General features: G+C 40.9%; 1 protein-coding gene across 2 annotated transcripts in view; it reads left to right on the forward strand.

Annotated features, from left to right (window-relative positions):
* Positions 1-25,627, forward strand: part of YES1 (YES proto-oncogene 1, Src family tyrosine kinase) — a 78,059-nt gene that overhangs the window by 27,208 nt on the left and 25,224 nt on the right. The gene's annotated exons all lie outside the window — the stretch shown is intronic.

The following is a 25,627-nucleotide window of genomic DNA, read 5'->3' on the forward strand; positions in this document are numbered from 1 at the left end:
TTCATCTTTTCTAACAGCTACATAGTACTCCATTGTATAGATGTACCAAAGTTTCTTTAACCAGTCATCTGTTCTCGGGCACTCGGGTTTTTTCCAGATTCTGGCTATTGTAAAGAGTGCTACAATGAACAAACAAGTGCAGATGTGACTTCGACTATACCTTTTTGCCTCTCTGGGATATATTCCCAGGAGTGGTACTGCTGGGTCAAATGGGAGCTCAATTTCTAATTTTTTGAGAATCGTCCATACTGTTTTCCAGAAGGGCTGAACCAGTCGACTTTCCCACCAGCAGTGAAGGAGGGCCCCTTTCCCGCCACATCCGCACCAGCACCGAATCTTTTGGATAGGGGCCAGTCTCTGTGGTATGAGATGATATCTCATTGTTGTTTTGATCTGCATCTCCCTGATGATTAATGATGTAGAGCATTTTCTCATGTGCCTTTTAGCCATTCGAATTTCTTCTTTGAGAAAGTTTCTGTTCATTTCGTCGCCCCATTTTTTTATGGGGTTGGATGTTTTCTTCTTGTGGAGTTCAACCAGTACTTTGCATATCCTTGATATCAACCCCTTGTCAGATGTGTATTTGTCAAATATCCTTTCCCATTTTGTAGACTGTCTTTGGATTTTGGTCACTGTTTCTTTTGAGGTGCGTGCGACATCTTATCATCTCATTCCTACTTTGGACAAACTGGCAGGCTACTGAATGTAACCTGCCCATATGGCAGAGTCTGGCAAACTCCCCGTGGCGTACCCAATATGCCAAATACCAGTAACAGCGAAGGGTCTCATTCTCCTAACTCTGAAAGAGCGTTGAATATGGCACTTTTTAAAAAAATCTCAGGGCTAGGACAAAGGAGATGTTACTGGGGCCTGCTCGAGGCAATCAACGAATAACAGGATGGTTGTGATTGTGATTGTTTCTTTTGAGGTGCAGAAGCTTCTTAGTTTTAGATAGTCCCATTTATCTATCTCTGTTTTCACTTGCTTGGCCAGTGGCATGACATCTTTGAAGATACCATTAACTTTAATATCATGGAGGGTTTTGCCAACTTTGTCTTCAATGTACCTTATGGATTCCGGTCTGATGTTGAGGTCTTTAATCCATTTTGATCTTACTTCTGTACATGGTGTTAGGCAGAGATCTGAGCCCACATTTTTGCATGTAGCCATGGTATATGATCTTTCTGATGAATTGTTTGATTCTAGTTGCTAGAATTTTGTAGGGAATATTTGCATCTGTGTTCAATAGAGATATTGTCTGTAATTTTTTTTTTGTGGTGTGTCTGTTTTTGATATCAAGGTAATGCTTGCTTCATAGAAGGTGGGAGTGTTTATGTTTCTTTGATTTTCTGAGAGAACCTTAAAGGGATTGTAAGTAGGTCTTCTGGAAAGATTTGAAAGAATTGCTAGTGAATACCTTTGGAACTGGGCTTTTGTTTGGGGAAGACTTTTGCTTGCCATTTTGTTTTGATCGTGGTAGGTCTGTTTGGTGTTTTATGTCTTTTTGGTTCAGCCTTGGAAAATGATAGGAATTCAAGAACTTAGGTTCTTTTGTTTCCATTGATTTTCAAAGTTCTCTCTGATGTTCCTTTGGATTTCTGTGGTTTCTGTTGTGACATTGTTCCTCCTTTCGTTTGATTTGGTTTATTAGGGTTCTCTCTCTTTCACTCTTGCTAGTGATTTATTGATTGTAATTTTGTCCCATAGAGCCAACTCTTGGTTTCATTAGTTTTTCTTTTTTTTGATTCCAAGTCATAAGATTTTTGCCCCAAGTTTTATTATTTCCTTCCTTCTACCTGCTTCAGGATCCTTTTTGTTGGTCATTTTCCAGTTTCTTAAACTGTGCAGTGAAGTTACTTATTCGTGGGTCCTTTATTCTTTCCTATGAATGACTTGTAAAGCTATAAACTTTCCTTTTAACACTGCTTTTGCTGTGTTCTACAAGTTCTAGTAGGTAGCATCCTCGTTCTCGTTTGTTTCCAGAAATTTTTTTTATTTCCTCTTTGATTTTTCTCTCTGACCCACAACTGTTTAGTAGTGAGCTGTTTAATTTTCAGACCCACAAACTGTTTAGTAGTGAGCTGTTTTTTAATATTTCCAGACATATTAGTTATTTATTTCTCTGTTTCTGTTTGTGGTTAACTTCTATTTTCAGTGCATCATGATTTGAGACAATACTTGGTATAATTTCTGTCTTGACTTTATGGAGGTATGTTTTTTGGGCCCACATGTGGTCTGTTGTGGAGATTGTGCTCTGTGCATTCAGCTTTTGGAGGGTGAAAAGCCGTGTGTGTGTGTGTGTGTGTGTGTGTGTGTGTGTGTGTGTATTTGTTCCCATCTTCTATTTCTTCTTTCAAAGCTAGCGTTTCCTTGCTGACCTTTAGTCTGGTTGATCCATTGAGAAGTGACAGGGCAGTATTGAAGTTTCCATCTGCTATTGTGCTACTATCAGTGTACTCCTTGAATTCTATTAATAGTTGTTTTGACTATTTTGCTCAGCGGTCCCTCATTAGGTTCATATATGTTTAGGAGTGTGAGTACTTCCTGATATACATACCCCTTGATTCTAAAGAAGTGACTCTCTGTCTTAAATTTTTTTTGAGCCTAAAGTCTATGTGATCTGATACTAGCATGGCCACCCCAGCCTTTTTGAGGGAGTAGTTTGCTTGAAAATTGTCTTCCAGCCTTTAACTTTTAGTCTGTGTATGCCCTGAATATTCAAGTATGTTTCCTTATTTAAATATATTTTTTGTTTTTATCGTTTTGTTTCACTTTTTAATTTAAAAGTGATTTTAATTTAAATTTAAAATTTTTATTGTTTTGTGTTTTAAATTGCCTTGCACGTGGCTGACTCGGGTTCGATTCCTCTGCACCTCTCGGAGAGCCTGGCAAGCTGCCGAGAGTATCTCGCCCTCACGGCAAAGCCTGGCAAGCTACCTGTGATGTATTCAATATGCCAGAAGCAGTAACAATAAGTCTAACAATTTGTTGTGAGATGTTACTGGTGCCTGCTCAAGCAAATCGATGAACAATGGGAGGACAGTGCCTATTTTAAAAATTTATTATCTTAAAAATTAATTATTTTTTATTGAATCACCATGATAAACACAGTTACAAAGTAGTTGTTCATGATTGGTTTCAGTCATAAAATTTCCAACACTTGTTCCTTCACCAGTGTATATTTCCCCCCATCACCACTTTCCCTCCTGCCATCTCTCTCCTCACAGCCTACCTCTATGCAAGCACTTTTCTTTTTTCTCTCTCTCCAGGTATGTTACTTGCAGGCAGCAGAGTGTTGGATTCGATTTTCTAATCCATCTTACCAGTCTATTTCTTGACCAATGCATTTAGACTGTTGACATTGAGAGAATTTATTATCACGGAGTGTCGTGCCATGGTTCTGTAGAAGTTTAGTGTGTTTGTGAGGCTTGTCTTGTTTTAAAGACTTTACAAGAATTCTTTCAGTCCTTCTTGTAAAATTTGTTTCAAGTATATGAAGTTTCTGAGCTGTTGTTTATCTGTGAAGTTATATATTGTTTCTTCAAATCTGAATGAGAATCTGGCTAGGTGAAATATTCCTGGTAAGGTATTTCATTGTTTTTGTTTTTTAAACTGTATCTCCCCCAATGTCATCAGGCTGGAAGGTCTAGTTTGATAAGTCAGCTGTAAGTCTTATGGACACTCCTTTGTGTGTAATTTCTTTCTTTGATCTTGCTGCTTTCAGCATTCTATCTCTGTCCTTTGATTTTGCTGATTACACTATTCTATATCTGTGGCTCTCATCATTTTGATTAGGATGTGTCTTAGGAGTGTTTTTATTTGGCTCTCTTAGCTCGTGGCCTTTGGGCCTCTTAGATCTGGATGCCTGCTCTCATCAGCTCTGGGTCTTCTCAGCAATGTCTTTGACTGTTGCTTTTTTATTGGGGTATCTTCCTGGCCTTTTGGGACTCATATGATTTTACATTCCTCTTAAACTCATCCCAGAGTTCTCTTGACTGCTGCTCAGTTATTTTGAAGCTGTTTTTTCCATCTTCTGCTCTTGTCTGGAGGTTTTTTGCATCTTATCTTGGAGCCCACTGATTTTGTCCTTAGCTGTAGTTACTCTGCTGCTCAGGCCTTCCAGTGAGTTTTTCATTTTACCTACTTTTCTTTTTTTTTTTTTAAGTTCTGACATTTCTGCTTATAGTTTTCTCATTTCTGCCCTCATAGCCTCTTGTGTTTTATTGGTTGGCTGTTCCATTGTTCCTTTGAGCTCATTTAACATCCTCAACATTTTCTTTCTGAAATCTTTTATATAGGTGATTATTCCTGTTTGAATCTTCAGGACTACTACGTTTGTCCATTACACATGGTGTGGTTCACCTAGGGACAATTTTAAGCAGTGAGAACACCAGCTAAAAGCACAAAAATTCAAGGTTTGAAACATAACACTAAATATGGAAAAGAGACTTGTTTATAGCGTAAAAGTCTTGTTTGACCTGAACTGGGGTCACACTAATCTGGCAACTTGTTTAGTTTTTTGTAGCTTTTTGTCTCTACAAATGTCTGCAAAAGTGCCACGAATAGTGATTGAAGGATTACTAATTTAGAAATTAGAAATTTAGATTACTAATTTACATATGGAATTTGTGATAATTGGAAAAACGATAACAGCTATATGGTATTCTTTATGAAACCACATACCCACCCTCCTCACCCTCTCCTGCAAGCCCTAGCATTGCTAGGCGTGGCCCTGGTAGTTCTGAACAACTGCTCTGGACAGAGCTCTGCTGGATGTAGCCCCTATTCAGATATTTTAAGTTGGGACTAGAGGAAGAGATGGGAAAGAGAGGAAGAAGAAAATATAACAAAAAGAACCAAATTGCTATGATTTATGGTTTTTTTTTTTCTTATGACCTTAACTTTCGTGAGACATTGTAAACTTTTGTTTAAAAAAAATTCTCTTTTGTTTAAGCTGTCTTATTCAGAAGAGTCTTAAAGCAGAGTTCCCTTGTTAGGGTATGTTAGTTTTTTTATTATATCATCACAATTCTCACAGCCTTGCAAGATAGGTTATTATTCCTTCTCCCAAATATGAAAGCTTAAGGGAGACTTGTAATTAGATCGATCAAAGATCACAGTAACTAATAAATTATAGAACTAGTATTGAAAGGCTGGTCTAACTCCAAAGTCAGTTCTATTTCACCCACTTTTAAAATACTAGATAACTGCTATCTGCTAGACCAGAGGTTCTCAAGTGTGTGTGTGTGTGTGTGTGTGTGTGTGTGTGTGTGTGTGTGTGTTGGGGGGGGACTCATACCTGGTAGTGATCAAAGGTTACTCCTGGCTCTTTGCTCAGGAATTACTACTGGCGGTGCTCAGTGAACCCTGTAGGATGCTACTGGGCCATATGCAAGGCAGACTCCCTATCTGCTGTACTAGCTATACTATCATTCCAAGGCTCTTAAACTTACCACTCCATTTTCAGAAAGAAAGTGACTTAGTGTCGAGTTCCCCCTTCCTTCCCCCAGCCTGGGAATCTACCTTCTTCCAGTAAACAAAGTTCCCAGTTGTAACTATGGCTAATACTGCTCTCTGAACTGTTCAGAGTACCTAGGTGCCATATCTCCCCTTTGGGAAAGTACTATGTAGCTAGACACTAAACCAAACTATAGCATAGACCAAAAAAAAAAAATTGTTTTCCTGAAGTTTGTTCTTCACAAAGTTTACAGAGAAAGAAACAGATAGATAGTGACAATTATGTTTAGTAAATGCCTTGGGGAGGGAACAAAGTGTACTGTAGGAAAGCACAAGAAGTCAGGATCCTTTGACCATGTAAACTAAGTCCGAAAAGGTTCAGTAGTCATATGACTAAATGATGCATAAGAAAAAGGTTGGTGGTCCCGCATACATAAATGAACATGGTGCATTTGAGGATCTAAAAGAAATTTATTATGGGGATGAGATGGAAAGGGATACAAAATGAAATTCACTTTGGGTAGTATAGAATGCAAGGATAAATGAGAGATGAGTCAGGAAAAGTATATAAGGCAAATCACAGAAGCCTTTTATTTCATATTAAGAAATTTAAAAAAAAATTTTATTGAGGCACTGTAATTTACAAAGACATTCATAGCACCCAACTTTACAGTCAGCCATGATCAAATTCCATGTATACAGTTTTCCCGACCTCAGATCTCAACCCCATCACGCCAGTATCAGAGATCACTCCCGCCTGGGCTCTGGGGCCATATGAGGTGCCAAGGGACTGAACCCGGATCAGCAGTATTGCAAGGCAAAAGCTACAACTGCTGTCCTATCACTCTGGCTCCTAGACCTTATTTTTGGGAGCAAGAGGGATCTTGAGCCATTAATCAGATTTTCTGTTTAGGAACATTCTCCACAGTAAATCCTGGAGAAATTGTCACAAAGCATGGAAGTCACTTAAGTAAATTTTTACAATAATCTAGGCAGTAAGCACAGCGGTAGGGCGTTCGCCTTACAAGCGGCCAACATGGCCGACCCGAGTTCGATTCCTCTGCCCCTCTCGGAGAGCCCGGCAAGCTACCGAGAGTATTCGATATGCCAGACACAGTAACAACAAAGTCTCCAATGGAGATGTTATTGGGCCCACTCGAGCAAAATCGACGATCAACGGGAGGGCCTTTACCTTTACCTTTACCTAGGCAGTAAAATGATTAGTAGCCTGCTTGGGTAGTAATTAGTTGAGGGAGAAGTGGGTGAATTTTGGCGATAATAGGGTAGTCAGAGCTTGGGGACTGGCCTACACCTGGGACGGATATGAGGAGTTGAATGAATGGCTTGTAGGTTTCTAAAGCAGTGCAGCAGTGTTCTTACTGTTCACTAAGACAGGGGACAATATTTTTTTTTTCCTGCTTGGAGCCACACCTTGAGGTGTTTGGGGGCTACTCCTAAACTGGTTCTGTACTCAGGAGGAGCTCCCAGCTGTGTGGAGTTCAGCATGCAAAGCATGTGATATGACCATTTGAATTATCTCCCTGGGTCAAGAGTGAGTTAGTAAGATCTCTCTTATATACACGGTATAAAGTAACAGAGTAGGTGACTAACATGCCTCAAGGCAGTAGAAAGGAAGAGCTGAGAACTTACTGGCAACAGAAAGCTTGTCACTGGTTGGAAGGCCTATGTGTGTGTGTGTATTGGCGGGTGGGGGGGCACGGAAATAGCTAGGGAAGGAAATATTATGACAGTGATGGAAGGATCTGGTCTCTCCAGAGGAGAATGGGGTGCTGAATGGAGGTAAAGTGATACGCTTCATACCCTATCAGTAATAGTGTTGTAAATCACAATGCCAAGAGGAAGAGGAGAAGAAGGGAAGGAGGGAGGGAAGAAGAAAGTGTGGACCCTAGAGGCAGGCGAGGGGGAGGGGGCAGGAGGGAAACTGGGGACATTGGTGGAGGGAAGTGGACACGGAGAAGGGATTGGTGTTGGAATATTGTATGTCTGAAACTCAGTCACAAATAACTTTGTAACTTTGTGATCAGAGTGATTCAGTAAAAATAAATAAGATTTGCTTAAGTAATGAAGTAAAAGAATAACATTTTGGGAGCTTAGCTGAATAGTTCTGTGGTTTAGAATGCCTGCCTTTTAAGTATAAGGTCATGAGTTTAACCGCTGGCGTTCCCACACATGACAAGGAAGATCTCTGCTTTCTGTGATGCCGTTTCCAGCTGCAACTTAGGTGTGTGGAGCACTACAGCATAGGAGGTCTCTATTGCTGAGCTCAGTGACTAGAGAGGTGTGTGGCCGGAATGTGACCCCCCGGTTAGCACCCCAGCCATCCCCAGTGAACACAACTGGAGTGTGTGTAACCCCCAAGTATCATAATAGCTTTAACATCAACAATGGAGGGAAGGAATGGGGGAGGACTTTCTTCAGGAGTGAATTTGGTGGGGGGGTGGAGGGGGTGGAGGGAGGAGCACACTTCATGGTCCTCAGGACTTAATTCTGGCTCCGTGTTCAGGAATCACTCCTGACAAGCTTGGGGAACCATATGGAGTGCCAGGGATCAAACCCAGGTGTCCAGGTTCAAGTCAAACAACCTATCTTCTGTATTGTCACTCTGTCCCCAGAAGGAGTGACTATTGATGGGGAAAATGAACATTTTTGATGTGGTAAATAGAGATTTCCAGTAGATGTCCAGTTCATTGATCCAGTAGATAGTGGATCAATAGCATAGATAGCTATTCCAATGAAAAGAATGGGTTCCAGTGGTCAAAGAGAGAGTGTTATGACCAAAAGTTTGCTTAATTTGGCAGGAAAACAGGGACGTCTTTTTTTTACAACAGCTGGTGGGCTGGTGACCATAGGTAGGCAAAGCACTAAAGCTATTTTCTGGGGATCAGAGTTCCAGGAGTACTTATATAAAGCATCTGCAGGGCATGTGGATTTTTAATCCAGCGTGAGACAGTATAATCATTGGCATCGGGTACAGAAATGACGTTGGGGTTACAGTACAAAAAGGATACCATAAGATAAGGAATTACAGTCATGGTTACATCCAAGTTGGACAGAGTTGTTTCCTGGAAACCAGGGGGTCTTCTGGTTTTGCAGTTAATATAGTGTAAAAGTAAATTCTGAATTGCACGTTACAGTAGTTCAGTGGGAGGGTACTTGCTTTGCATGAAGTCAACCCAGGTTCAACTCCCAACATCCAGTATAGCTCTCCCTTGCCCCCACCCCCTACCCCACAGGAGTGATTCCTTAGTTTTCAGGTTCTCAGCCAGGACTAAGCCCTGAGCATTGCTGGGTGTGGCCCCAAAACAAAAATAAAACAAAATAAAAGTGAGTTCCTATACTAGATACTTTGACAAAATAAGTACTAGCTTTTTCATCTTTATCCTATATGCTTCTGTAATAGAACACCTGTAGGTAGCTGTAAATAAATTTTGATATTTTATAAGATTTTTTTTCCAGTAAAACATGTTTTCTTCCAGTAGAAAAATCTAATACTAGTATACAATTAACTAATTTTAGGGGCTGGAGCAATAGTTATGTAGGTAAGATGCTTGCAGTGCATGCAGTCAACAGGGGTTCGGTGCTTGGCACCCCATACGGTCCTCCAAGCCCACCATGTTTGAGTCCTGAGCATCACTGGGTATGTCCCCAAAACCAAAATAAAATAAACTTATTTTAAAATACTTTGCTGACTTTGTAGAGGTATTAATAATCTAATAAATATTTTGCATGTGTCTTTCAACCATAGATGTTTTAGTTGACTAAAATGGTCTAAGGTGATTATCTGAAATTTTCTTAATTCCTGTCTGTTCTGTGTTGAATTTAATATGTATTTGGTGACTTTCATTTGTAAGTATTACTATAAAAGCTTAATACATTTTAGATTTCTTAACTATCTAAAATGGTACTCCTTCTGTCTGCTCTTGTGCATGGTTTTCCTCCCAAAAAACATAGTGAGCCAGCCACCTAAACTCATTTACAGGTTAGTTATAGATCTAAGTTGTTGAAAAGAAAGAAGATGGTGAAAAATTGGTACCTGTGAGCATTGCCACCATTATTCATGTTTTCTCTTCTTTCTCACTCTTGGAAAATTCACTTCTTTGTTTGCATTTATGAGACAAAGTGTTGGCCCTTCAGTAGGCTGCTGGTTTCTCCTCTCTGTGTTTTCTCTCTTTTCATGGCCCTCCCTGTCCTTTGTGTTTCATGGTAAGGGACAGGGTTTAAAAACAAAAGGGAAAATTTATGAACTCTTTTATGGCCGGTTGAGCACCATGACCTGTGGATACTGATTATTTCATATCTAAAAGAGTTAAGTCTGGAACATTTAAAATAGTTAGTGGTGAACTGGAGCTATCTGGGCAAATTGCCCAATTGTGTTTCCCCCGCTACACCCTCTTGCTGGATATAGCATGCAATGTCATAGTTGTTTAATATCTAGAGTTTATTTATAGAAATAATGTGCATTTAAATGTATTTTTGAAGAGTTCAAAATTGTGCTAAGTCATCTGAGATTTTTAAATCGCTGTTACTAATAATCAGGGCAGCAGTTTCACGGAGAGGGATGGGATATTGTTTTCAGAGCTGGTTTATTTGGTGGAGTGTTGTAGGTGGAACTGTGAAGCTGACTGTGTTAGCGTGTTCGTAACATTTTTAAAGGAATAATCTTTGGTAATTTATCAAAGAAAAGAAAACATTAAGCACAAAGCTTTCCTGGAGACTAGACCCATGGGTTATAGAAAAAATGCAGCACAGGGCTCAGCTCAGATCACCCAGCCTGTAGCTGTGCTCACTTGCAGCCTCATCTCAGTGAGCGAGTCACAACCTTGTTGCCTTTGGATTCTTTAGGTAGAATATTTGTGATATTGGCTCTTTTCTTGGCAAGATGTTAGGATTGTTATGGGATCAGATTAAATAGTAAAAAAAAAAAGGGAATGTAAAACACGGTCAAAAAAGTAAAATAACGAGGTCCAACTGAAGTGTTAGCTGCTAATGACTAAGGTAGATGCATAAAAAATTATTTCACATTTATTTTACTAAACATTCTGTTACAAGGCTATTTTGAAACAATATAGGTCTTGATACTTGAGCACTTGAAATATAGTTGAAAGCTTTTATCTGATTTATAGAATTGATAACTTAGAAAATAGTTATCAATTTTCAGTTTTCAAACCTTCAAGTATTTTTGGGAAAAAATGTGTGTGTGGTGGAGTGAGGTGGGGGGGCGGTGTTTGGGCCATGCCTAACTGCTCAGGGATCACTCCTGGAGTTGCTCAGGGGACCATATGTGTTACTTACGGAAAATTTAGAGAATACCTTTTAGATTAATAAGAAAAAGGTGGGCAACCTTCTCGAAAAGTGAACAAGGGCCTTGAACAGTTCACAGAGGAGATTGATCCCAGACCAGCTGCGTGCAAGGCAAATGTCCTACCTGCTATAGTATTTCTCTGGCCCTGATTGCTGTTTTTTGCCCAGTGGGAGAAACATATATTAGGTATATTGTTGGATAGAATTAACCAGAATCAAGTTACAACACAGTGATTTCTTTCAGTAAATATTAAATGGGTGCAAATACAGCTAAAGCTACTATAGTTATTTACCAAAGATAGCAAAGTAGAGGGAATATAAGATCTTTGTGGAATGGACACTATTCTTTTGCTGTCTGTTCCCCCCCCTACCCCCCTTGCTAGGGATCAAATCCAGAACCCCACACATGTCAGGCAGGTGTTCTGCTACTGATTTCTTTCTCTTTATTCTCATTCTTCCTTTTCTTACTCTTTTATGTTGTGCTTCAACACAAAAAGACTACAGTAGTCTGTGACCTTTTTCATATTCTGCTAGTTCTGCTTAATAGACATTTTCTAGTCAGTGTCTAACTGACTTTTTATCTTCCTCAGCTTCAAGCATGAGTTTTGGAAGATTAGCAGGTGATTAAGAGAATGAGATGAGAAAGTAAGTTTGGGAAGTTAACCTGATATACTAGATTAAGTAGATGGGATTTTATTTTGTAGGAGGTAGGGAAGGCGTTGAAAAGGGTTTCCTGGAGAGTGCTGCAAGTAGAGTTCTACTTTATAGAGATCACTGTCATTCAGCATACTAGGGTCTCATTTGGTTGGATCAGAGGTTGATTAACAGAATAAATTGTTAAAAGGTACATGTAGAAACGATTATTAGAATTGGAACAGGCTTTCATTTTTAAATTATGCTTATGTTATACATGGTTCTAGGTTCTGGAGGTATGGACTGAAGTGGGTAAAAGTCCTGCTTCTTAAACCAGAGAGAGTTTATTGGGCTGAGTTGCAGGCATTGTATGCAGGAGGCCTGGGTTCAGTCCCTGCACCACATGATCCCCCAAGCACCACCAGGAGTAGCCCATTGAATGCTGCCAGATGTGTACCCCCAACAAAAAATGTCATACTTCTGATATTTGGAAAATTTAGAGAATTATCTTAGAGATTAGTAAGAAAAAGATGGACAACCCTCTTGAAAGGTGAACAAGAGTCTTGAACAGTTCACAAAAGAGATTCACCCATATACATGTGTAAAAGTATTTGGGTAGTAATTATGAAAAGAAAGTCATAATGAAAGACTGCTGCACATCCACTAGAATAGATGAATTTAAAAGATGAAAATGCCACATATTGAAAATATGAGGGTATGGTAATTCTCATTTTGTGCTCATGGGAGTTGACATCCTCCGTAGAAAACTATTTAGTTGTGCATATTAACTGATTCAGAAACCTGCCTCTAGGTTTATTGCTGGCAGATTGGTAGCTGGCAGCAAAGGTTGGTGCTTGGGGGCCCTCCATACTATACTGGTCAGTGCTTGAAGGACCATATGCCAGGAATCATGTGCATACAAGACCTGACCACAAAGCTACGTCCCTTACTCTTCAGTGACTTTAAAATTTTCCTTTCTCGGTATTCTATAGATGAAGGCCATCATTATTGTCAAAATCATCATCATTGCAATAATAGTGATAAATATGTCAACCACTATTTTTTTGGTACATCATACTCAGTGTTCACAACAACTCTGAAGCTTTTTTTTAATCTCCATTTTCACAGGTACAGAAAGGTTGAGTGACTTGCTGAAGCCCACATAGCCACTTAGTGGTGGACTTTGAACTGAGATGTACTCACTTTAAGGAAATTATGAGCCGATATGCTCTATATTCGATAAACGTGCAAACTTGAGAGTGTCTATTCCCAGCCTGGTTTTATATAGTGATAAAAGGTATCAAGAAAAGTAAAGTGGCTAAAGGAGAATTGCTGCTTTAAGTAGGGTGATTAAGGATGGTCTCATCAAGAAGGTGGCAAGAGAGATTTTGAGGGTTAAGGCACACATTTTGCATGCCACAGACCTTGGCTCCACATGAGCATTGCTGGGGAGCCCTGAGGCTTTCAAGAACTTCCAGGGTGGTTTAGGTAATTCCCTTGTGCTTCAGGCTCTGAGCAAAAGCATTCTCAAGCCCTTGAACTGAACCGCCAGTCTGCTGGCCAAGAATCACTGGGAGGGGCCCTCCTCCAGGTCCCCTACCTATCACTTGGGAGACCTCCCCTGAAAAAGAGAAGGTAGTAATAGTGCAAAGCATTTTAAAGGAGCTGAGGTGGGTGAACCATGTAAGTATCCAGTAGAAGAGCTTTACAAGCAGAGAGGAAAAAGTGCATTGCCCCAAGACTGGAAGTGTGCCTGGCCTGACAGACAGCATGAGGGTAATGAGGAGAGGTAGGGTAAATGGAAGCACAGTAATAGGAGCTGAGTTAGAGAAGTAGAGAGAGCTATAGAGTAAGATGAATGTGTCTACGCAAAAATTTTGGTTTTAGTTTAAGTGTAGTGGGAAGTTTTTGAAGATTCTAGCAAATATGTTGTAAGAAGGTAGCTCTAAGACCTCAGAAAAGCCTATGAGGAATGAAAAGGTAGGAATAAATAGATCATTTGGGCAAATATTTCCCAAAGTGTGTTGCTGCTGCCCACTCTGAGAGGTGCTGAGACTCTGTAGCCAAGCCTCAGTGTGGTTGAGGTCTGGGGAGGCACTTTCTGGGGAATGGCAGGTTAAATCAGTTTGGGAACATCTGATTTGGGCTATTGCAGTAATTCAATACTATTTGTGAATTTGTGAAAGACTGTGATTTATTTTTTTTCCCTCCATGCAGATATATTTATTTTCCACAGGAAATTCCCACAGAATATATTAAAACTACAGTTAGTCAGCTAATCAATCAGAGTTACAGTAAATAAGATAAAATTTTTAAATCAATTTAATTTTTTTATACTAATAAACATTTTAAACCGAAAATAAAGACACACACAGTTTCATTTACAATTGCTACAAAGAAGTTAAAATGTTCATCCAGGACTTCCATGCCCCCTGGAGCGTGATCATCATGTTTCCCTTTTCTGACCCACTGCCCCGGTTTGGTGGTGGACAAACCCCTTCCGGGCACCAGGCACTGGTGTCCTTCATCCTTGCCCCAGTACCTGGACTCAGTCCCCGGCCTCGACTCCTAGGCTGTGCTAGGTTGTGTTTCTCCTTCCCGGGGTCCAGACAGGCCAAGTTCCTTGCCTAGCCAAAAATAAATTAAAAATGAAATAAATTGTTTGTCAACCTTAGAAAAATTGCATAGAATCTGTATTAAAAACATCACAAAATTATCGTGAAATATAGCAATGAAGGCTTAAAGGTGTTCATGAACAGATGAATAGACAGTATTTGTATACCAATATACATGGATATATATATGTACATATATAAATGTATATATATACAACAGTGAAATATTATTCAGCAAAAAAAGACAGAAGTGATGAATTTACAAAAACATAGATTGACATTGAGGTAATTACTTTTTTTTAAAAATTTTTATTAGGTAAATAAACCATGAGGTACAGTTGTAGACTTACATATTGTGCTTGGGTTTCAGTTATACAATGATCAAATGCCCATCCCACCACCAGTGCCCATTTCCCACCACCACGGATCCCAGTATCCCTCCCATCCCCCACCCCACCCCCATTCCATCCTGCCTCTGTGACAGGGCATTCCCCTCTGTTCTCTCTCTCCTTTTGGGTGTTGTGGTTTGCAAAAGAGGCATTGAGTGGCAATCATGTTTGGTCTATAGTCTACTTTCAACATGCTTCTCCCATCCTGGGAGGATCCTCACAACACCCTTTATTTGGTGCTCCCTTCTCTATCTGAGCTCCCTTTTCCCTTAGCATGTGTGACTGACCTCCAAGCCCTGGAGTAAAATTTCTGGTACTAATCTCGGCCATTCTTGGGTGTTAGAAAGACTGATTTAGACTAGGATAGTAAGGAAGATGGAGAGAAGTGTTTAGAAGCTGGATACATTTTGAAAATAGAACCAAGGGGTTTGCTGAGAATTGGATATAGTGTGTGTGTGAAATTAGGATGGTGTCACAGTTTTTGGCTTGAACTGGTATAACATGTAACATGAGATGAGGAAAACTAAAGAGCTGATTTGGAGGAATTCTGTGAATGTTATATTTTACGTACCTTTAGATTTGTTAGTAGGAATGTTGAGTAAATATTTAAAAGATGAAGCTAGGGAAGATGAGAAAAGTAATTCAGACATGATGTGGGGCAAGGTAAACATTTTCTACCTGAACTGTTCTAAGTGCAGGTGACTCTGAGGCCAAGCATTCCATTAATCTTGTGAATCTCTGACTTTATCTGTAGTAGGCAGAAAAATTTTTTTTTTTTCATTTCATCATCCTGTTAATCGTCGATTGCCTCGAGCAGGCCCCAGTAACGTCTCTTTCATCCTAGCCCTGAGATTATATTCACGGCTCTTTAGGAGAATGAGACCCATCATTGTTACTGGTATTTGGCATATTTGGTAGGCCACGGGGAGTTTGCCAGACTCTGCCCTGTGGGCAGGCTACATTCGATAGCCTGCAAGTTTGTCCAAAGTAGGAATGAGATAATAAGATGTCATAAAATGATGTCCTGATAAGATGTCGTGCGGCCGCACGGTTCCGGGATCTGGATTTTATAGTCTCTGAGTCTTGGCCGCTGATGGGATTACACGGCGCCAGGGGGCCAGGTGGTGGGTGTGACCCCCGCCTACTGGAATTTGGAGGATCTGGGTGGAAGATGCTCGACTCCAAATCGAGTAGGCTTGGAGGTCTCGGCCCCGGAACCCGCGTGGCTTTGTCCCTCTGCCAGTACCTTCAGGTGTGCGGAGAGTGGTCTCAGCATGGTGGTGGCTGGTCCTGGAGGTCTTCGGCTGCCGTAGCCCTGGTCGGGGCGGGGAGGAAAGCTCAACCCGCTCCCCTCCAAGGGACTCCGGGAAGGAACACCCAGGCGCGGGGGCAGAGACTGCACTTTTCTCGTCCGGGAAAAATAAAGCCTAATATAGAAATTTGTTTCAATTTGGAAGGTTTGCCCTTTTAGTACATTTTGCTAAAATATGTAGCTATTACTAGCTATTAAAATAACAACTATTAAGGGGCTGGAGAGAGAGTAACAGCCAATACTCCACTTGTCTTGCACCCTGCCTATGTGGATTCCATCCCCAGAACCCTGAGTACTTCCTTGGGTAAGTACCTGAAGGAGTGGTCCCCGAGCTCAGAGCCAGGAGTAAGCCTTGGGCACCGCAAGGTGTGGTCTAACCCCTGCCCCCATATAAATAGTAAATAGACCTGTCATAGGCCAAAAGTCTTTTAAGGAGTGTGTGGGTGGAGCACTGCCTGATAAACTAACTGGCAGATTAGGGCAATTAGTATTTTACATTCCTTGACTTGTATTGTCAGGTCAGCTCAATCTCAAAAATAGGTGAACAAGGCAGTGGCTGTGGAAGATCGGATTGTTGTATAATTACTGATATTTAGGAGATTCTTGCCTCTTAATTAACATTTTAATCTTTATAATAAACTCTTTTTTTAAATCAATAACGTTTTTTTATTTTTTTTTTGTAGGAGTACTGCTATTTATTCAGTCACTGATTAGCTGATTGAATTGTGCATGAACTCCACCTTACTTTTTTTTCCCAATTTTTATAATTTTATTTATTGAATCACCGTGGGGCTGGAGCAGTAGCACAGAGGGTAGGGCGTTCGCCTTACACGCGGCCAACATGGCCGACCCGAGTTCGATTCCGAGAGCAGTTACAAAGCTTTTGGGTCTAAGTCTCAGTCATACAATGAAACACTCGTACCTTCACCAGTGCCCATTCTCCACCACCAAAAATCCCAGTATACCCCCATCCCACACCCTTCCCCTGCCTGTGGGGCAGATGATTTCCACATTACTCTCTCTCTACTTTGATCACATTCACTATTTCGACACCAGACCCACCATTATTTGAGATTTTACCCCAACACTCAGATCTGTTGAAAAGGCAACAATAGATAATTTGTGTTCTATTGCTGGTTATGAATAACATATGATGTCGTGTGGCTGCAGTAGGGCCATGTGGTTTTGAAATTCTGAAATTTTAACACTTAAATCTGGAGGGATTTCTGCCAAAAAGCCACTGGGTTTAGAGATCTGCTCCTGAGTCTCTGGGATCATGGCCGTTGAGCAGCTTGATGAGGAGCCAGAGAGGCCGTTCGTGGGAGATGACTTGGGGTCTCGTTGGGGTGGGGAGGACAGGCCCGGCTCCACACCCCCCCCCCCCCCATCCCATAAGGCCCAACAAGTTTCGTCACTGCGGGCCCAAGCCTGACTGTCCAATGGCCTCTGGAGGATGACAGCCACCAAGTCGCCAAGAGGGAGCAGGCGGAGGGACAGCACCCATTCCCCCCTGGGGTGGCCCGGCGACAGTAACTTACTGTGGGGTCCGGACACATTTCTGCCAAAAGCTGCTGGGTTTCAAGATTTGTTTCTGAGTCTCTGGGATCAAGGCCGTTGAGCAGCTTGATGAGGAGCCAGAGAGGCCGTTCATGGGCGATGACTTGGGGTCTCGTTGGGGTGGGGAGGACAAGCCTGGCTCCACCCCCATCCCGTGAGGCCCTGTGTGTCTCGTCACTGGGGGCCCAAACGTGATTATTCAGTGGCCTCAGAAGAATGGCGGCCACTGGGCCGCCAGGGGAAACAGACCAAGGCATGAAACCTATTCCCACCTGGGTTGGCCCAGCACCGGTAGCCTACTGCAGAGACCAGAAGCATTTCTACCTAAGGCCACTGGGTTCTGAGATTCGTTTCTGAGTCTCTGGGATCATGGCCATTAAGCAGTTCAATCAGGAACCAAAGAGGCCTTGCCTCCAATTATATAGCTGAGCCAGAGGTGGTTTGTAGATGTTTTTCCCACATACCTAACTTTTGGCCGTTTACTTTCTTGGTAAACTCTGCCCCAAGTTTTTGGGGTCTGGCCAAAGGCACAGCAGCAATTTTGGGGTATCTGGAAGTCTGAAGGCGCCATGAGGCTGCTGATGCACTCGCCTCACAGGTACAGATTGACCTGCTGGCGGCACCATACCCCCATATAATAACCTACCATATCAATTAAAGAAAAGAGAAAGTTCTTATGATCTTTCACTTTTTTGGACGTGGGGTTTGGGGGCTATACTTATTGGTGCTCAGGGTTTAACCTGGCTCTCTGATTCTCAGGGATCACTCCTGGCAGTGCATGGGGGGCCATATGGGATTTCAGAAATCAAACAAGGGTCTGCCACATGCAAGGCAGGTACCTTAACACCTGTATTAGCCTCTCAGACGCTCAGTTACCATTTTGTAGTTGTTTTGAGGCCATACCTGGCTATGCTCAAGGCTTTCTCCTAACTGTGCTCAAGAAACTCCCATTGCAGACTCGGGTGACTATGGTGTGCCAGAGTTTGAACCCCTGATGGCTGCATGCAAGGCAAGCTCCCTGCCAGCTGTATTATCTGAACTTTCCATTTTTATCTAAAGAATAAATACCTTCAGTCTGAAAAAAATCTGCCATTAAGCTGAGTATAAGTTTTAGACTTTCCTAGGGAAGGTAAAGAAATGTAAAAAGTTTTCTTTTTGAAACTAAAAGAAAAATGGCACAGAATAGTTACAATAAAAAGTAAATAACTTAATGTTGCACTTTTTACAAATTAACATTATGATCAGATGGGTTTTATTCAAACAGTGCCTAGGTTGACATTAACACTCAACATCGAAGGGCTGGAGAGGGTAGGGCATGGCACTTGCCCTGCATGGGCCATCCTGGGTTTGATCCCCTACATCTCTCATGGTCCCTTGAGCACTGCCACAAGTGATTCCTGAGTGCAGAGCCAGGAGTAAGCCCTGAGCCCCACCTGGTGTGGCCCTAAAACAAAAACAAGCATACAGTATCAACCACAAACCCACTTAACAAAGTGTAACCTACCATATCAATTAAAGAAAAGAGAAAGTTCTTATGATCTTTCACTGTCACTGTCCTCCCGTTCATCGATTTGCTCGAGCGGGCCCACTAACATCTCCATTGGAGACTTTCATCTAAGTAAATATGAAAGTATTTTACAAAAATCTAATATGCATTCATGATTTAAAAAAATGCTTCAATAAACAATTAGAAGACTTCTTCAGCGTGACAAAAAATCTCACAGCTAATGTATTTAATGATAGTAACTTAAATTCTTTCACTGTTAAGATCAGAACAAAGCCAGGGTATGGAATTCAGTGGTAAAGTATGTGCTTTGTATGTATAAAACTGTGGGTTTGATCTTCAACAGCACAAGCACATTCCAGTCATATAAAAAAAGATCAGGATCTGCAGAGATAGCACAGGGGTTAAGGCACTTGCCTTCTGTGCTGATGACCCCAGATTAATCCTTGGCACTACATGGAAGGCCAGAAGTATGGCCAGGTGTGGCCCAGAAACCAAGAGTAAAACTATTGTGCATATGACCTTGAATATAAAAAATCTGGAATCTACAAAAAAGTCACTATGGCATGTGTTTAGCAGGTTCACTAGATATCTTTAGTCTGATTAATGTGTAGGTTTCAAGTATGGCTCTGTATGTATATTTTATATGTAAGTGGGGCTGGGGACATAGCTCAGCAGTAGAGCACTTACTTGCAAATATGACAGCAGAGTTCAGTCTTGACTACGGCAATAAAAAACTTTAATTTTTATGTGTATTTGTATGTACTTAACTGATACATTCAACTTATTGCTCTTAATATTTAGTAAAATAATGAATAGTTAGAAATAGGAATAAAGTAATGCCATTTATAATAGTAAAGTGATATGATCTGGACTTAAGGAACATTGGAAAAGACAAATATACTAAAAATTATTAAACATTACTGAGAAAAATATCTGATCTAAATAAATGGAATACTACATTAGTGGATTGGGGGGAGCACACACACACACACACACATAAACACACACGTACACACCCAATGATGCTCAGAACCTACTCTTGGCTCTATGCTCACGGATTATTCCTGACATTGCTCTGGGAACCATAGTCAAAAGTCCTGGTTTGATGTTGGAGTTCAAACCAGGTGTGTTGCATTATAAGCAAGACCTTGCCTATGTTTATTACTCTCTGCCTCTTTGCAGATATTTGTTGACTTCCATCCTGAGTATTGCAAAGCAACTTTGAAAAAGATGAAAAACCTGAAGGAGTTATATGATCTTATTTACAGACTTGCTATAAAGCGATAGTAATGAAAATAGTGTGATAATTGACGTAAACATAGACAAATATGCCGCATTCGCAGCCGCGCAACATCTTATTATCTAGTTCTTACTCTGGAGAACCCGGCAGGCTTGCAAGAGTATCCTGCCCACACAGCAGAGTCTGGCAAACTCCCCATGGCGTATTCAACATGCCAAAAACCAGTAACAGTGATGGGTCTCAACGCTCCTGATGCTGAAAGAGCCTTGAATGTGACACTTTTTAAAATCTCAGGGCTAGGACGAAGGAGACGTTACTGGGGCCTGCTCGAGGCAATTGATGAACAACAGGATGACAGTGATACAGTGATAGACAAAGAACAGTAGAACTAGGAAGTATAAAAATAGGGCCCCACATTTGTGATTAGTTGAGATGCTTATTCATTGGGAAACTATGTATTACAACTGCAGTAACACTATACATTTAAAGATCTGACAGCCTGTGTTCAGTTGGATATGAGAACAACCAAAAAATTTGTTCTTTTTTTTTTAATTAATTTGTTTATTTATTGAATCACTGTGGGAAAAGTTACAAAGCTTTCAGGTTTAGGTCTCGGTTGTGCAAATATCAATCACATTTCCCTTTACCAATACTTATTTTTCATCACGAAGAACCCCAATAAACCCCCACCTCCTTCCCCCCCAATGCCTGTGGGGCAGATGAATTCTAGTTAACACTCTATCTACTTTGACTAGCTTCATTGTTTCGATAAAAGTTGCACCATTATTATTTAGACTTTACTCCCCCCCCCCCCCCAAATCAGCCATGCTGAAAAAGCATTGTGGAATGATTTGCTTTCTACAGCTGGGTTCAAGAATTAAATGATGTCGCGCGGCCGTGAAGTTTTGGATTTCTGCTATTTTATTTATTAACCCTGGAAGTATTTCTACTGAGAGTCAGATAATTAAGAGATTGGTTTCTGTGCTTCTGGGGCTGTGGCCGTGCCAGAGAGTTGTTCGTGGGGGGCAACTGGTGACCTCGGTAGGGCGTGAAGGACGGGCCGGAACGACCCCCCTTCCCATGAGGTTTTAGTCGCCCCCACACTCCCGGCTCACACCTGCTCTCCACAAGGCTCCCATGCGGCCGCCATCTTTCTTTCCAGAGAGGAGAGGGCAAATGGGGCAACACCCTTTCCCCTCCGGGCAGACATGGTGGAGTGGATTAACGCATAGTCTGTTCGCTTTTCTGCTCCAAGCTGCTGGTTGTCTGCATTAAGTCCTTGTGCTTCTGGGGCCGTGGCTGTGCCGGAGAGCCGCTCGTGGGGGGCAACTGGTGACCTCGGTAGGGCGTGAAGGACGGGCCGGAACGCCCCCCCCCATCCCATGAGGTTTCAGTTGCGCCCCCACCCCTGGCTCAGACCTGCTCTCCACAAGGCTCCCATGCGGCTGCCATCTTTCTTTCCAGAGAGGAGAGGGCGAAATTTGTTCTTTATTTCCCCAGATTTATATTTTTTATTTAATTCTTTGTCTTATATATAAATTTTTTAAAACTTTTAGAGTCACACCCTGTTATGCTCCGTGGTTGCTCCTGGCTGTGCACTCAGGAATTACTTGTGGCGGTGCTTGGGGGACTATATGGGATTCGGGGATTGAAGTTGGGTCGGCAAACAAGGCAAACACCTGACCCGCTGTACCGCTCTGGCCCCTGTCTGTAGTTGTTGCTTCCCTTGACTACAGCTTTTGTCTTTTAATCTTCATGCTTGCTCTTTGTAGTTGATTTATTGCCTTTACAAATGTTTTTCAGTATGTCTTTCTTGTTAATGCCATTTCCTTTTTAGTTTAGAAAAGTTTCTTTAAAATTTCTTTCAAGGACGCTTCATTCTTCATTCACCTCTCTTTGTACAACTAATTGCTCTTTGAATGATAAGCTCATCAGGTATAGAATTTCCCCCTTATAGCACTTTTGATTATGGCATGCTTCTCTCTTCTAAATCTGCAGTTTCTGTTGTAATTCTGCTGAATTTTTTTAAGGGATTCTCCTGCTGTATAACAAGTTTTCTCTAAAGATCCTCTTTTATCCCTAGAGTCATCATCACTTGTTTCAGTTAGCAGCAGACTGCATACACAGTGGTGATCTCAGTATGCTATGCTATATAATCTAGTTGTGTAGGTGACTGTACCCTCAGGTTGGTATGAATATATTTTGATTTGTTCACACACTAATAAAACTGCAAGAACTAAACACAAAGTAAGGAGTAGCCCTTAAGTACTGCCACATGTGACCCAAACTCCCAATGTCCCAAAACATTTCCTTTTTCAATTTGCTATTCTTTCTGGGTGAATTGTATTGCTTTATTTTATATGGTAGAATTTTAGGAGATTAGGAAACTGGCCCATTGAAGTATTACAGATATGAGAACAATTATTAAGGCATTTTTAATATGAGATAATTATTGCTATCTCTGCAGTTTTACTTAAACTGGCATTGAAAATAACAATTGCTATAGAAATAATATTGGACCTAAGAAGATGTGGTTGAAATTTTTTTGTAGCTTTTGGCAAATTGAATGGTGGTAATGGTCAGAAACATAGGTTCTCAACATTATTTCTATCAACGAATAAAAAATTAGTAATTAATTGCAAGTTCTAATGTTGAAGTAAGGACAACAAATTCACTTTGTATTTGTTTTATATTGTCAATTACTTTTTAAGTTGTCAAACTTTATAGATAGAATGAAATGTAAAAAAATATCTGTATAGGTGACTGCATTGTATCTATACCCAGTATGAAGAATTTGTGGAGGCTTTTGATTTTATCCTAGCCCAAGTGCTTTAGTTTAAAGGATAGTTTTATGTTTAAAGAAAACTTTCAGGGAAAGTTTGGATATATTATTTTTTAAGCTGTTGAAAAGGAATTTTTCATGACTGGCGTAGTTTTTATGATCCTTACAATTGCAAGTAACACTGAAGTAAAATAAACTGACTTATGCAATAGATATATTGTTCTCTCAGATAATAAAATTTCTACAACTAAAGTGTATTGCAGTTTTAATGCTATATCACATGATTCAGTTATGTTGTGTGACTTAATCCCTATGCAGGAGCAGTAGGACCCGTTTCTTTTTTCTTTCTGCCCTACCATTCTCAGTCTGTCAACTCCTCCTAAGTGCTGTTTAGTCTGATCTAGTCTCTGGAAGTTTGCTTCATTTAGGCACTAGTGAAGTTTTTCATAAGTGTGAAAAACTGCTCATGTTCATAGAATGCACAATGAATTAACTATGAGTATAAGCCCACCCATCTTCTTCTTACCCAGGGTTAGACTGATGAAAGGCTTGGCAAATCTGAGGCAGGTGAACAAAATCTGGGTTCTTTATCTGAACAGGAGAATGACAGTTGAGTAACCAACGGTATTAGTTTGCACTAAGGACTGTGATGGAGTTCAGCAAATTAGATAAATAAGAAGTGTCCTGATAAAAGTACATTCTGAGCTTTTATTGGACTGTGGAAATTCTTACTTTTGTGTTCAAGTCATTAAGTTATTGTTCGGCTTTCTGCCTTTTAACTTTTATCTACATGATGCTGTCACCATTGTCCCGTTGTTCATCGATTTGCTTGAGCGGGCCCAGTAACATCTCCTTTGTGACACTTGTTATTGTGTTTTGGCATATCGAATATGTCACGGGTAGCTTGCCAGGCTGTGCTGTGCGGGCAAAGTACTCTCGGTATCTTGCCAGGCTCTCCAAGAGGGGAGGAGGAATTGAACCTGGGTCAGCCGCATGCAAGGCAAATGGCCTACTCACTATGCTATTGCTCCAGCCCAATGATGCTAAAAAAAAAAAATGCTCTTGCTCAGTTACCAATGAGTTCCTATTTACTGATGAGCTTGCCTTTTAAAATAAATTTAAATGCCACCTGTCTTCTCTGTGCTCACTATATGAATCTATTCTACTCTACCCAAACTATATCAAAGTATAAAATATTTAAACAGAAAGGCATAGTTTAAATTCTTCCCCATCCTGAAGTTGAGGATTCTTTTCCAACCATGTTTTTGTATATTTATGGGGATACACCAAAATCATATAGCTACACTGTATTACTTCTTCATACCTCTTTATATCTCTTCCTTGGGTAAATTTTATTATCTATAATAAGTGTGGTTAAACAGAGAAGAGTTCAGTAAATACCAGGAAGAGGACTTTATCATGTCACTTTTACCAATATTTTACTGATCATCCAAACCTGATTATTTTCTTTAATATCTCTTTGCCCCTCATCTGTGATTCCACAGTGTTTATGCTTTTGTACTTTCTCATGTTAATGATCTTATAACTTGATAAACTGACATGATTCTTTTTATTCTATAATAAATACTTTGACCCCAATCTAAAACACCTCCACTTATTCACCTTTTAAAATATTTTAAATAATGTATTGATGCTTTTTTTCTCTCACCACCTTTGATATTTCTTTGGGGATAAGAAGTACAGTGGAGGTGTTTGGGCCACACTTTGTGGTGCTCGGGGTCTGTTTCTAGTTGTGTGTTCAGGAACGGGCCCCTGCAGTTTTCAGGGAACCATAGATGGTGACAGGAATCAAACTGGAGTTTACCGCATGCCGCATGCAGGACAACACCTTATCTTCTGTTCTGTTGCTCTGGCCCCTTCAGTATTTTGTGTATGGTGGGTGGGTAGGTAAGTGGGTGGGGGAATTGTTCCCAAGTGGTGCCCAAAAAAGTTCTACCAGCAGTTCTCAGGCTGCAGGGCCAATGGACTCGGTGCATGAGCCTGAGAATGCCATTTGGCTGTGACCTTGGGCCCTGCAGTGTCAGGGCGATCAGGGCCATGCCAGCAGGAGCCACCGGGCTCACATCTGTTGGTTCTTGAGAGGCTCGGAGACATGGTCCTGGGAATTGAACCTGTCCCAAGCACACCATTTTCTTGTCCTGCCGTTCAATATTTACTGATTTTTCTTTGTTTTGTCTTTGTTGGGGGGTGAGAGTCTCCCAAGCAGAATCCTGGGCTGAGGCCTCCCAAACAGAGCTTGAGCCCATGCCCAGCAGAACTCAATCTCGAAGGGATTATTGGTTCAGTGCAGGGAGCAGCAGTGCCCCAGAGCTCTACTTAGCAGTGTTCAGAGGAAAAGGCAGTGCTGCAGATCCAAGCCAGTGCCTGTAGAGGCACGGCATGCTTTCAAAACTCCCAGCTCGCTTCCTCACTGCTTCATCAATGACTTCTGGGAATTTAACAGTGATGTGACTTGACCAATGCTTTGTTTTGGACATAGAAATTTGGGTGTTTTCTTAGTTTCCTAGATAACTTTGGTGAGTTCTTTTGTAAGTTTGGGAAGTTGGCAGCTATTCTTTCTTTGACTACGGTCTTTACTCGTTCACCTTCTGAAGTTATTACCATTATTTTGATACTTAACTTTTCTTGTGAAGTCTGGTTGTTTCTTTAGAATTTCTTCATTTTTCTTAGGGCTTCTTTCTCCTTCTTATTGTTTGAGACCTTACTGACAGTTTATGCCTTGTTTAAAATTAACTTTTGAATTGCATCTTTTGGAAGTGTTTTTTTATATTAACTGGTTCTCAAAATTGCTT

The sequence above is a fragment of the Sorex fumeus genome, unplaced genomic scaffold (assembly GCF_029834395.1).
Source record: "Sorex fumeus unplaced genomic scaffold, SorFum_2.1 ptg000128l, whole genome shotgun sequence".
Lineage (NCBI taxonomy): Eukaryota > Metazoa > Chordata > Mammalia > Eulipotyphla > Soricidae > Sorex > Sorex fumeus.